Source organism: Petaurus breviceps, unplaced genomic scaffold (genome assembly GCF_028583685.1).
Source record: "Petaurus breviceps papuanus isolate PSGF00001 unplaced genomic scaffold, PetGlider_PUasm1.0 90804, whole genome shotgun sequence".
Classification (NCBI taxonomy): Eukaryota; Metazoa; Chordata; class Mammalia; order Diprotodontia; family Petauridae; genus Petaurus; species Petaurus breviceps.
Genome location: NW_027187348.1, coordinates 18,893,932 through 18,902,273, shown reverse-complemented (window position 1 = coordinate 18,902,273; position 8,342 = coordinate 18,893,932). Strand labels below are relative to the sequence as shown.

General features: G+C 34.9%; 1 pseudogene; it reads right to left on the bottom strand.

The window, feature by feature from the left end:
* Positions 1-5,824: 5,824 nt before the first annotated feature.
* On the bottom strand, positions 5,825-7,739 carry LOC138147668 (heat shock cognate 71 kDa protein-like; annotated as a pseudogene).
* Between the last annotated feature and the right edge of the window lie 603 nt (positions 7,740-8,342).

Here is an 8,342-nt window from a genome sequence, read left to right as displayed (position 1 = left end):
ATCTGGTACAACTAGGCCCGCTTTCTTCATATGTTTTCATTGTTTTCCCAATATTATTGACCTTTTGTTGCACCAGATGAATCTTCTTATTTTTAAGCTCAATATTCACTGAATAAATACATGACTTTAGGTATTTTTATTATTTTGGCCTGGCCCACCTATGGGTAATGAGTATTTCTCCATTTGTTTTGATCTGTCTTTTTTGGTGTGAAAAGTGTTTTGTAATTATGTTCATATAGTTATATGATTTTTTTTTGGCAAGTGTTTTACATTGTCTACAAGTATTTCAAAGAGAATTTATCTTTCTGTATTTTCCTACTTAATTTTGTTAGAACTATATGGAAATGCTGATGATTTGTGTGGGTTTGTTCTATATCCTGCAAATTTGCTAAAGTTTAGTTATTTTGACTAGTTTTTAGTTGACTCTCTAGGGTTCTATAAGTAAGCCATTATATGATTTCTGTTGTTTTTCTTATTGATATAGACAATTATGCTTATAGTTTTCCTGATATTTAATCAACCCAGAATTCCTGCTATAAATACAACCCAGTTACAGTGTATGATATTTGTGATAAATTTCTGTAATCCTTGATCATATTTTATTTAAAAATTTTACATCAATATTCATTAAGGAAATTGGTTTATAGTTTTCTTTTTCTGTTTTTGTTCTTCCCAGTTTAAATTTCAAAACCATATATGTGTGTTTGGTAGGACTTCTTTTTGACCCTTTTTCACCCCCCAATTTACTTAATATTGAAATTAATTTTTCTTTAAATGTTTGGTAGAATTTGCTTATAAATTCATCTGGTCCTGGTTCTCACCACTCCCCCAAATGGAGTTCACTAGTGTCTTATTCAATGTCTTTTTTCTAATAGAGATTTATTTAAGTATTCAATTTTTACTTTTGTTAAGCTGGACATTTTTATTTTTGCAAATATTCATCCATTCCATTTATATTGTCAGTTTTATTGGTACACAATTGGACAAAATAACTCTTAATAATTGCTTTAATTTCATCATCATTTGTTGTGGTGTCATCTTTTCAACTTTGATTTAGATTTTGTTTTCTTTTTTGAAAATCATACTTGTCCATTGTTTATGTATTTTATTGATTTTTTTTCATAAAACCACCTCCTAGGTTTACTCATGAATTCATTTTTTTTTACTTTTAATCTGATGATTTTCAGGATTTTCATTTTGGTGTTTAATTGGGGATTTTAAATTTATTCTTTTTCTAGTTTGTTTTTTAGTTACAAGCCCAATTCATCGATTTGTTCTTTCTTTCTTTTATTCATGTAAGCATTTAGAAATGCCATTTATTCCCCTAAGTACTGCTTTGGCTGCATCCTACAGATTTTAGTATGTTGTCTCATTATCTTTAATGGAAATATTAACCATTTTAATGATATATCCTTTTACAAATTTCTTTTTATCTTCTCCAGCCCCTTACTTGAAGTCTGTATGTTTCTTTGTGTTCAATATGCATCTCTTATTTACAATTTGTTGTTAGATTCTTGTTTTGAATTCTTTCTGCTATGCAATTCCATTTTGTGAGTTTATCCCATTCACATTAACAGTGATTTTGCTAAAACTCTATTTCCTCTATCATATTCTCTTCTATTTATCATTCATTTTCTTTATCCTCTTCCCTTTTCAAAACTTGTTTTACTTCTGACCACTACCCCCTTAATCTACCTTCCCTCTATTCTCTGTCTTTTTCTTAGTTCAATAAGATGAGTTTTTCTACCTAACTCTGTGTGTGCATAGTCTTCTCTCATAGAACAAATTCATAGGAGAATGAGGTTCAAACACTGCCCATTCTTCTCACCAATTTTTCCTCCATTGTATAGTCTTCCTTGTGACAATCTTTTAAATGAGGTAATTTCTCTTATTTTTTCGCCTGTCTTCTCCCTTTTCCAAATTATTATTCTTTCTTACCCTTCTATTCTTCTTTTGAGATTATCCCAACATAATATTCATGGTATTGTGGGCACACCCATGCCCTTTTTTTAAGTAGACTCCTCTTCTTACTGTCCTGATAAAGTTCTTAGGTGATATATGCATACACACATGCATATACATACACATATAGTAATGTAAACAGTTTAACCTTATTAAGTCATTTATGATTTCACACTTATGATTACCCTTTTGTGCTTTTCTTGAATCTTGCATTTAAATGTTAACTTTTATACTCATCTGTTCAGCTTTGATCTTTTCATAAGAAGTGCTTGAAAGTTCTGCATTTCATTAAATGTCTTCCCTCCTCCTCAATACAGTTATACTCAATTTTGCTGATTAGCTTACTCTTGGTTGTAATCCTAACTCCTTTGTCTTTTAAAATATTGTATTCTAAGTCCTCTATTCTTTTTTAATGGTAGCTACTAAATTTTATGTGAGCTTTACTGTGGGTCCATGGCATTTAGATAATTTCTTTCTGACCACTTTCAGTATTTTCTCCTTGACCTATGCATTTTATATGGCTATAATATATTGGTTACAATATTCCTGGGAGTTTTTATCTTGGTATTCTTTTGGAAGGTGACTGGTAGATTATGTCAATTTCTACTTTGTTTTCTGGTTCAAAAATATCAGGGTAGTTTTTCTTTATAATTTCTTGAAATGTGATGTCTAAGCTCTTTTAAATCACGGCTTCCAGGTAGTCCAATAATTCCAAAATGATTTCCCCTCTACTATTTTCAGTTGATTTTCCTGTGAGATATTTCATGTAATCTATATTTTCATTCTTTTGACTTTGTTTTAAATTTTTTCTACATGTATCATGGAATTATTAACTTATTTTTGCAAATCTAATTTTTAAGTAATAATTTTCTTCATCATTTTTGTACTTCTTTTTCTGCTTGGCCAATTCTTATTTTTAAGAAAGTTTTTTCTTCTGTAATTTTTGTATATCTTTTACCAAGCCATTAGTTATTTTTCATAAATTTTTATTGCATAGCTCTCATTTCTTTTCTTATTTTTTCTATCACTATTATTTGATTTGTAAAATGGTATTTCCCCCCCTTTTTTTAAATTGCTAGGTTTTTAAGAAATTCTCATTAGGTTTGTGTCAAATCTTCATTTTTCTTTGAGGCTTTTCCTATAGATGTTTTCAATTCATTTTCTTCTGAGTTTGTGCCTTGAGATTTCCCTTAACCAGGGAGGCATTTTATTATCAGGTACTTCTTTTTTGTTCTTTGCTCATTTTTTTTCTAGCCTAATTCTTAACTTTAGACTTAATATTACAGTTGAGCTCTGCTTACCTCTAGGAGTTGGAGAGATATCTGATTAAGCTTCTGTCTATCACCTTTTGCTGATTTCACAGATCAGTAGCAGCTTTTAAGTTTTCAGTTCTTTCAATGCAGTATCTGAAGGAAGGTCTTCTCTTTGCCCTCCTGGTCTGTACTCTGGTATTTATCCTGATAGGGCTCACTCATGACCATAATTGTTCCTTTTCCTGTCCTGGGACTATGATCCAGATTTGGGTAATGGGAGACAGGGCTTCCAGATGGTTCATGTTCCTACCCCCTAAGCTAGCATAGGACTCCTGGGATATCTTTCTTACCAGGTTTTTTAGTCCTTTTATCATCACTGTGCTTTTGGCCACTCCTTGTTGCTACTGCTGTCACCACAGTCATGCCCCTGCCCAGCCTTGACCCTAGTGTCCACAGGCCTCTCTTTCAGTCTTCCTAAGATGCCTTGAGCTAGAAAAATAACTCATAATGATTTTTTAAATTCACTTTTCTGCCTATGATTTGGTTAGATATATTTTGAACTTTTTTTGGGAGGAGCTGTATTGGGGAACTTCAGAAAAATGCAACTATAATTCTTCCATCTAAATTCTACCTGCTTTGTATAATGTTTTAAGGTTCCAATACACCTTGAAAATTTTATCTTGCTTTATCCTCAGAACACTGGGTGGTAGGTGCTATCGTTATTCCCATTTTACAGGATAGCGAGAGAGAGAGAGAGAGAGAGAGAGAGAGAGAGAGAGAGAGAGAGAGAGATTTTGTCTGAAGCAGAATCTTAACCCAGGTCTTCTGAACTTTAAGTCTAGCGCTCTATCCAGTGTTCCATCTAGCAATAGTCTAAAGTAAAGTTTATGTTTTTTAAAAAAGATCATAAAATTCAGAGCAAATTTGTGCAGAATAGACTGGAGCATCTTCCCTTGACTGTAAAAAGAAACCAAGTTATTTTTGATCTGTAATCATTTATCCAGTGCTCTGTTTTGCTGCCAATCTCTTGTCTCTTTTCTCAGCAATGGTGAGATGAATATCTATTCCTAAGGGCAGAGATATTCAAGATTTGTTAATTTTTCAATAAGAAAGATGTTTAAAAACCTTGAGGCAGAGCAGTCCTTTGGCTTCCTGTGCATGGATGATATCAAAAGAGCTAAGTTATCTTTTTAATGTGAACATACTGATTTGACCCAAATTAGGTCACTGTTCATAGGTTATCAGTATAAAACTTGATGAAAACAGTTGTATTGCCAGTCTCTAAATCAATTTGGATGACATCATTCCCCCTGTTTTATTTTTTAGAGGATATAGGTAATGGGTAGTATGTTTATCATGGGTCACCAGACAAGGGGAGCCTTTTGTGCCCACCATGGTCTTTCTTACTTTGCATAATTTATACTTTGCCCCTCCAGCTGATTTAATGTAAATCAAAATTTTGCCATGATGTAAAGAAAAATCTCCTTCCTACTTCATCTTCTCAATAGTGAAGACATCCATAAAGCCAAAATGATGTGTAATGTCATAATCTACTTTATCATCAATCTTGATGAGTCTTTGCATGCAGATCTTTACTTCATCTCCTGTTAGGACACATTTTAATCTGTTTCCATGGAAAATGATGAGCCTGTTGGTGGTCTGGGTGCAAGATCTCTTGCAAATTTGTCTGATATTGATACTTCAATGCTATAACATGATTTAGTTTCCTGAAGACTCAATCAATGGTATCACAGACAGCACGGTCTATTTGGTTTCTTACAAATCTTTCAATAACAGAGGACCCAAACTGACCACTTTTAGAGACCAGAACTGCTCTTCTATCATGACAGAAACAGAGTCTGGTTCATACAGGACACCAAGGAGAGAGGCATCCTGGAACTTAATAATAACTGACAAGAACTAAGTCTCTCGGTAGGAATTGAAATGCAGAAGGAAGACAAGGAATCATCTGGAAAATTCCTATGCACCAGCAGTAGTGTAAGTTGATTTAAATAGTTCAACTATTCTGGATTTCATTTTGAAATTATGCAAGATAAGTGAATAAACTGTCATATCCCTTGAACCAGAGATGTTACTACTAAGAATGTGCCCCAAGGAAATCAAAGAGAGAAACAAAGTTCCAATAAATAATAAAATATTCATAAGAGTACTTTTGTGATGGCAAACATTTTTTGTTGCCAATTTTATTTTATTATTTTATTTTTTTTAAAGCAATTGGGGTTAAGTAACTTGCTCAAGGTTACATGGCCAGTTATTTCTGGGTATGGTGCTAAGTATCTGAGCCCGGATTCGATCCCAGGTCATCCTGACTCTGGGGCCAGTGCTCTTACTTACTGCGTCACCTGACTGCCCCTTGGTGCCAATTTTAAATAGATTTTAATCTCTAGAACAAGAACTGCATTTTCACTTGTTTACAGTACTGATAAAATGCAATGTTATTCACTTCACTCCCTTTGCACACATTCAAATATGCAGAGTGCCTAGATTTATAGAGTAGCTTAAATGTTACATTTAAACTGCCACTGCATTGGCTATGCTTTTGAGTCCTTTAATTTTTGGAAAGCTGTGTGGACTCTCTTATTTTGTATTTAGTTGAACTCTTCAATGGTGGGTCCAGAAGAAGCATCAGATGGGACTAACTTATCATCTGGAAATCCACAAGACACACCTCCTGACATACCCCCTGCACTCTGGTATAGCTTAGTAATGATGACTTCAGTTGCAGACCTTCTCCAATTCTTTCTGCTGATGCTCACATTTTTCCTTCTCAGCAGTCTGGTTCTTTCCCAGCCAGTTGATTGTTTCATTACATTTGCTAAATATCTTTTGATTGTCTTCATCACTAATTTTGCCTTGGAATTTCTTATCTTCAACACTAGCCTTCAGGTTGAAAAATAAGATTCAAGAGAATTCTTGGAAGGCATATTGTTTCTCTGCTGGTCAAGCTCAGGACCTCCTGGACCATGTGTTTGATGTCTTTATTGCACGGATGACTTTTGTCATTGGTGATAGTGACCTTTTTCTCCCTTCTTGTGCTTTTATCCACAAGAGGAACATTGAGAATGCCATTTGCATCATTGTCAAATTCTGAGGAACACCCTCAGGGATAGGGGGGATTCCTGTTACCTCAAACTTGACTAGTAGGTTGTTATTTTTTATCATTGTTCTCTCACTTTGATAAACATGAATAAGCACATCACATTTGTTGTCCAAGTAGGGGGTAAATGTCTACATCTGTTTGGTGGGGATGGTGGTATTGAATTTGATCATAATTGTCATGACTCTACCATAAGTTTCAATACCAAGTAAAAGAAGAGTTATGTCCAACAGCAGCAAGTCCTATACATTCTCAGATTTAATCTTCAAACCAGATAGCAGCCTGGACAGCAACATCATAGGCAACAGTTTCATCAGGATGATACTCTTGTCAAGCAACTTGACATTGAAGAAGTTCTGCAGAAGGTTCTGGATTTTGGGGATCTGAGTGGAGCTGTCTATTGTGATGATGTCATAAGTCTGTGATTTATCTAGCCTGGCATATTTTATGGTCTTTTCCACAGGGTCCAGTGTGCCATGGAAGAAGTAAGAACTCAGCTCTTCAAAATGGGCACAGATGATAGTAGTATAGAAGTCCATGCTTTCACAGAGGGAGTCAGTACTTGCCTGGATAGTGGAAGAGAGGGTACACTCTGTGTCTTTACAAGTGATACATAGACAGACAGTAGACAGTCATCTTGTTCTCACTGATAGCCTTGTGCTTTTGCTCAAACTCAACAATGAAATGTTTAACCATGTGATTGTTAAAGTCGTTCCTACCCAGGTGTGTATCCTCAGCTGTGATCTTAACTTCAGAGATGTAATCTGTAACAGTAAGAAGGGAGATATTGAATATGCCACCTCTGAGATCAAAGTGCCATACATTTCACATTTCTCTCACTATCAATCTTTTTGTATAAGCCCTAGGTAATAGCAACAGCAATCGGCTCATTGATGATTTGGAGCACATTGAGATCAGTGATGACTTCAGTACTTTTGGTGTCTGGAAGTTGGGAATTGCTGAAATAGGTTGATACTGTACAGAAGGCATTTCTGACAGTTTTCACAGAGTAAACTTCAGCAATTTCTTTCATCTTGTTCAAGACCACATAAGATACTTATGAACAGAAAATTTTTGTTTCCTCTTAATATTCCACTTAGACCCTAGGCTTTTATGTGTCATTGACCACCATGAAAGGTCAATGCTTTATCTCTGACTGTACAACTACATCATCAAATCTGTGACCAATCAGATCTTTGGCATCAAATACTGTGTTTGTGAGGTTCATTGTAACTTGATTCTTTGTAGCATCACTGATTAAATGCTCTGTCTACAAAGACAGTGTAGCTTGGGTTGGTCTTATTTCCTTGGTCATTAGGAATGATCTCTACTTTTGCATGTTGGAAGACACCCACACAGGAATAAATGATACCAAAATCAATGCTAAATGTGTGTCCCTTTGACATGGTTGCTGGGGTGTTGGGCATCATAGCTGATCACTATGTATAAGGAGGGCCACTGCTGCACTGATTAAATGTGAGAGCAAGATCTTGAAATGAATGAATGAAGCATTTGTTTAAAAAAAACCTTACTACATGCAAAGTACTGTACTAAGCACTAGGGATACAAATATAAAACTAGACAATTCTTACTCTCAATGAGCTCACATTCTAATGGGGGAGATGAGACATATGGATGGATTCGACTGCATGCCAGATGAAAAAGTCTCATGTTATTTTGGGTGCAGAAGCAAAACAGATGGTAATGCCTCTTCTTTAAAGTTATTTCTACTGATAAAACCATGTCAGTTTCTGATAGTGAATCACCAAGGTCTTTTGTGACAAGAAATTGCTTTTCTGGTTCTTTACTAGCTATGGCTCTCACACATGAAGGAGTGGTTTCCAAAGTAAATTTCCACAGGAATTTCTTCCCAAAATGATGTCTTAGAGAACTGGGCTGGAAGAATTCTATTCTAAAAACTCTTGGATTTAGGGAGTTGGGGTCGCCATTAGGATCTGAGTGAAGATGGTGATCAAGATAGTGGCTTGACTTGCTTGGGATGTGCTACT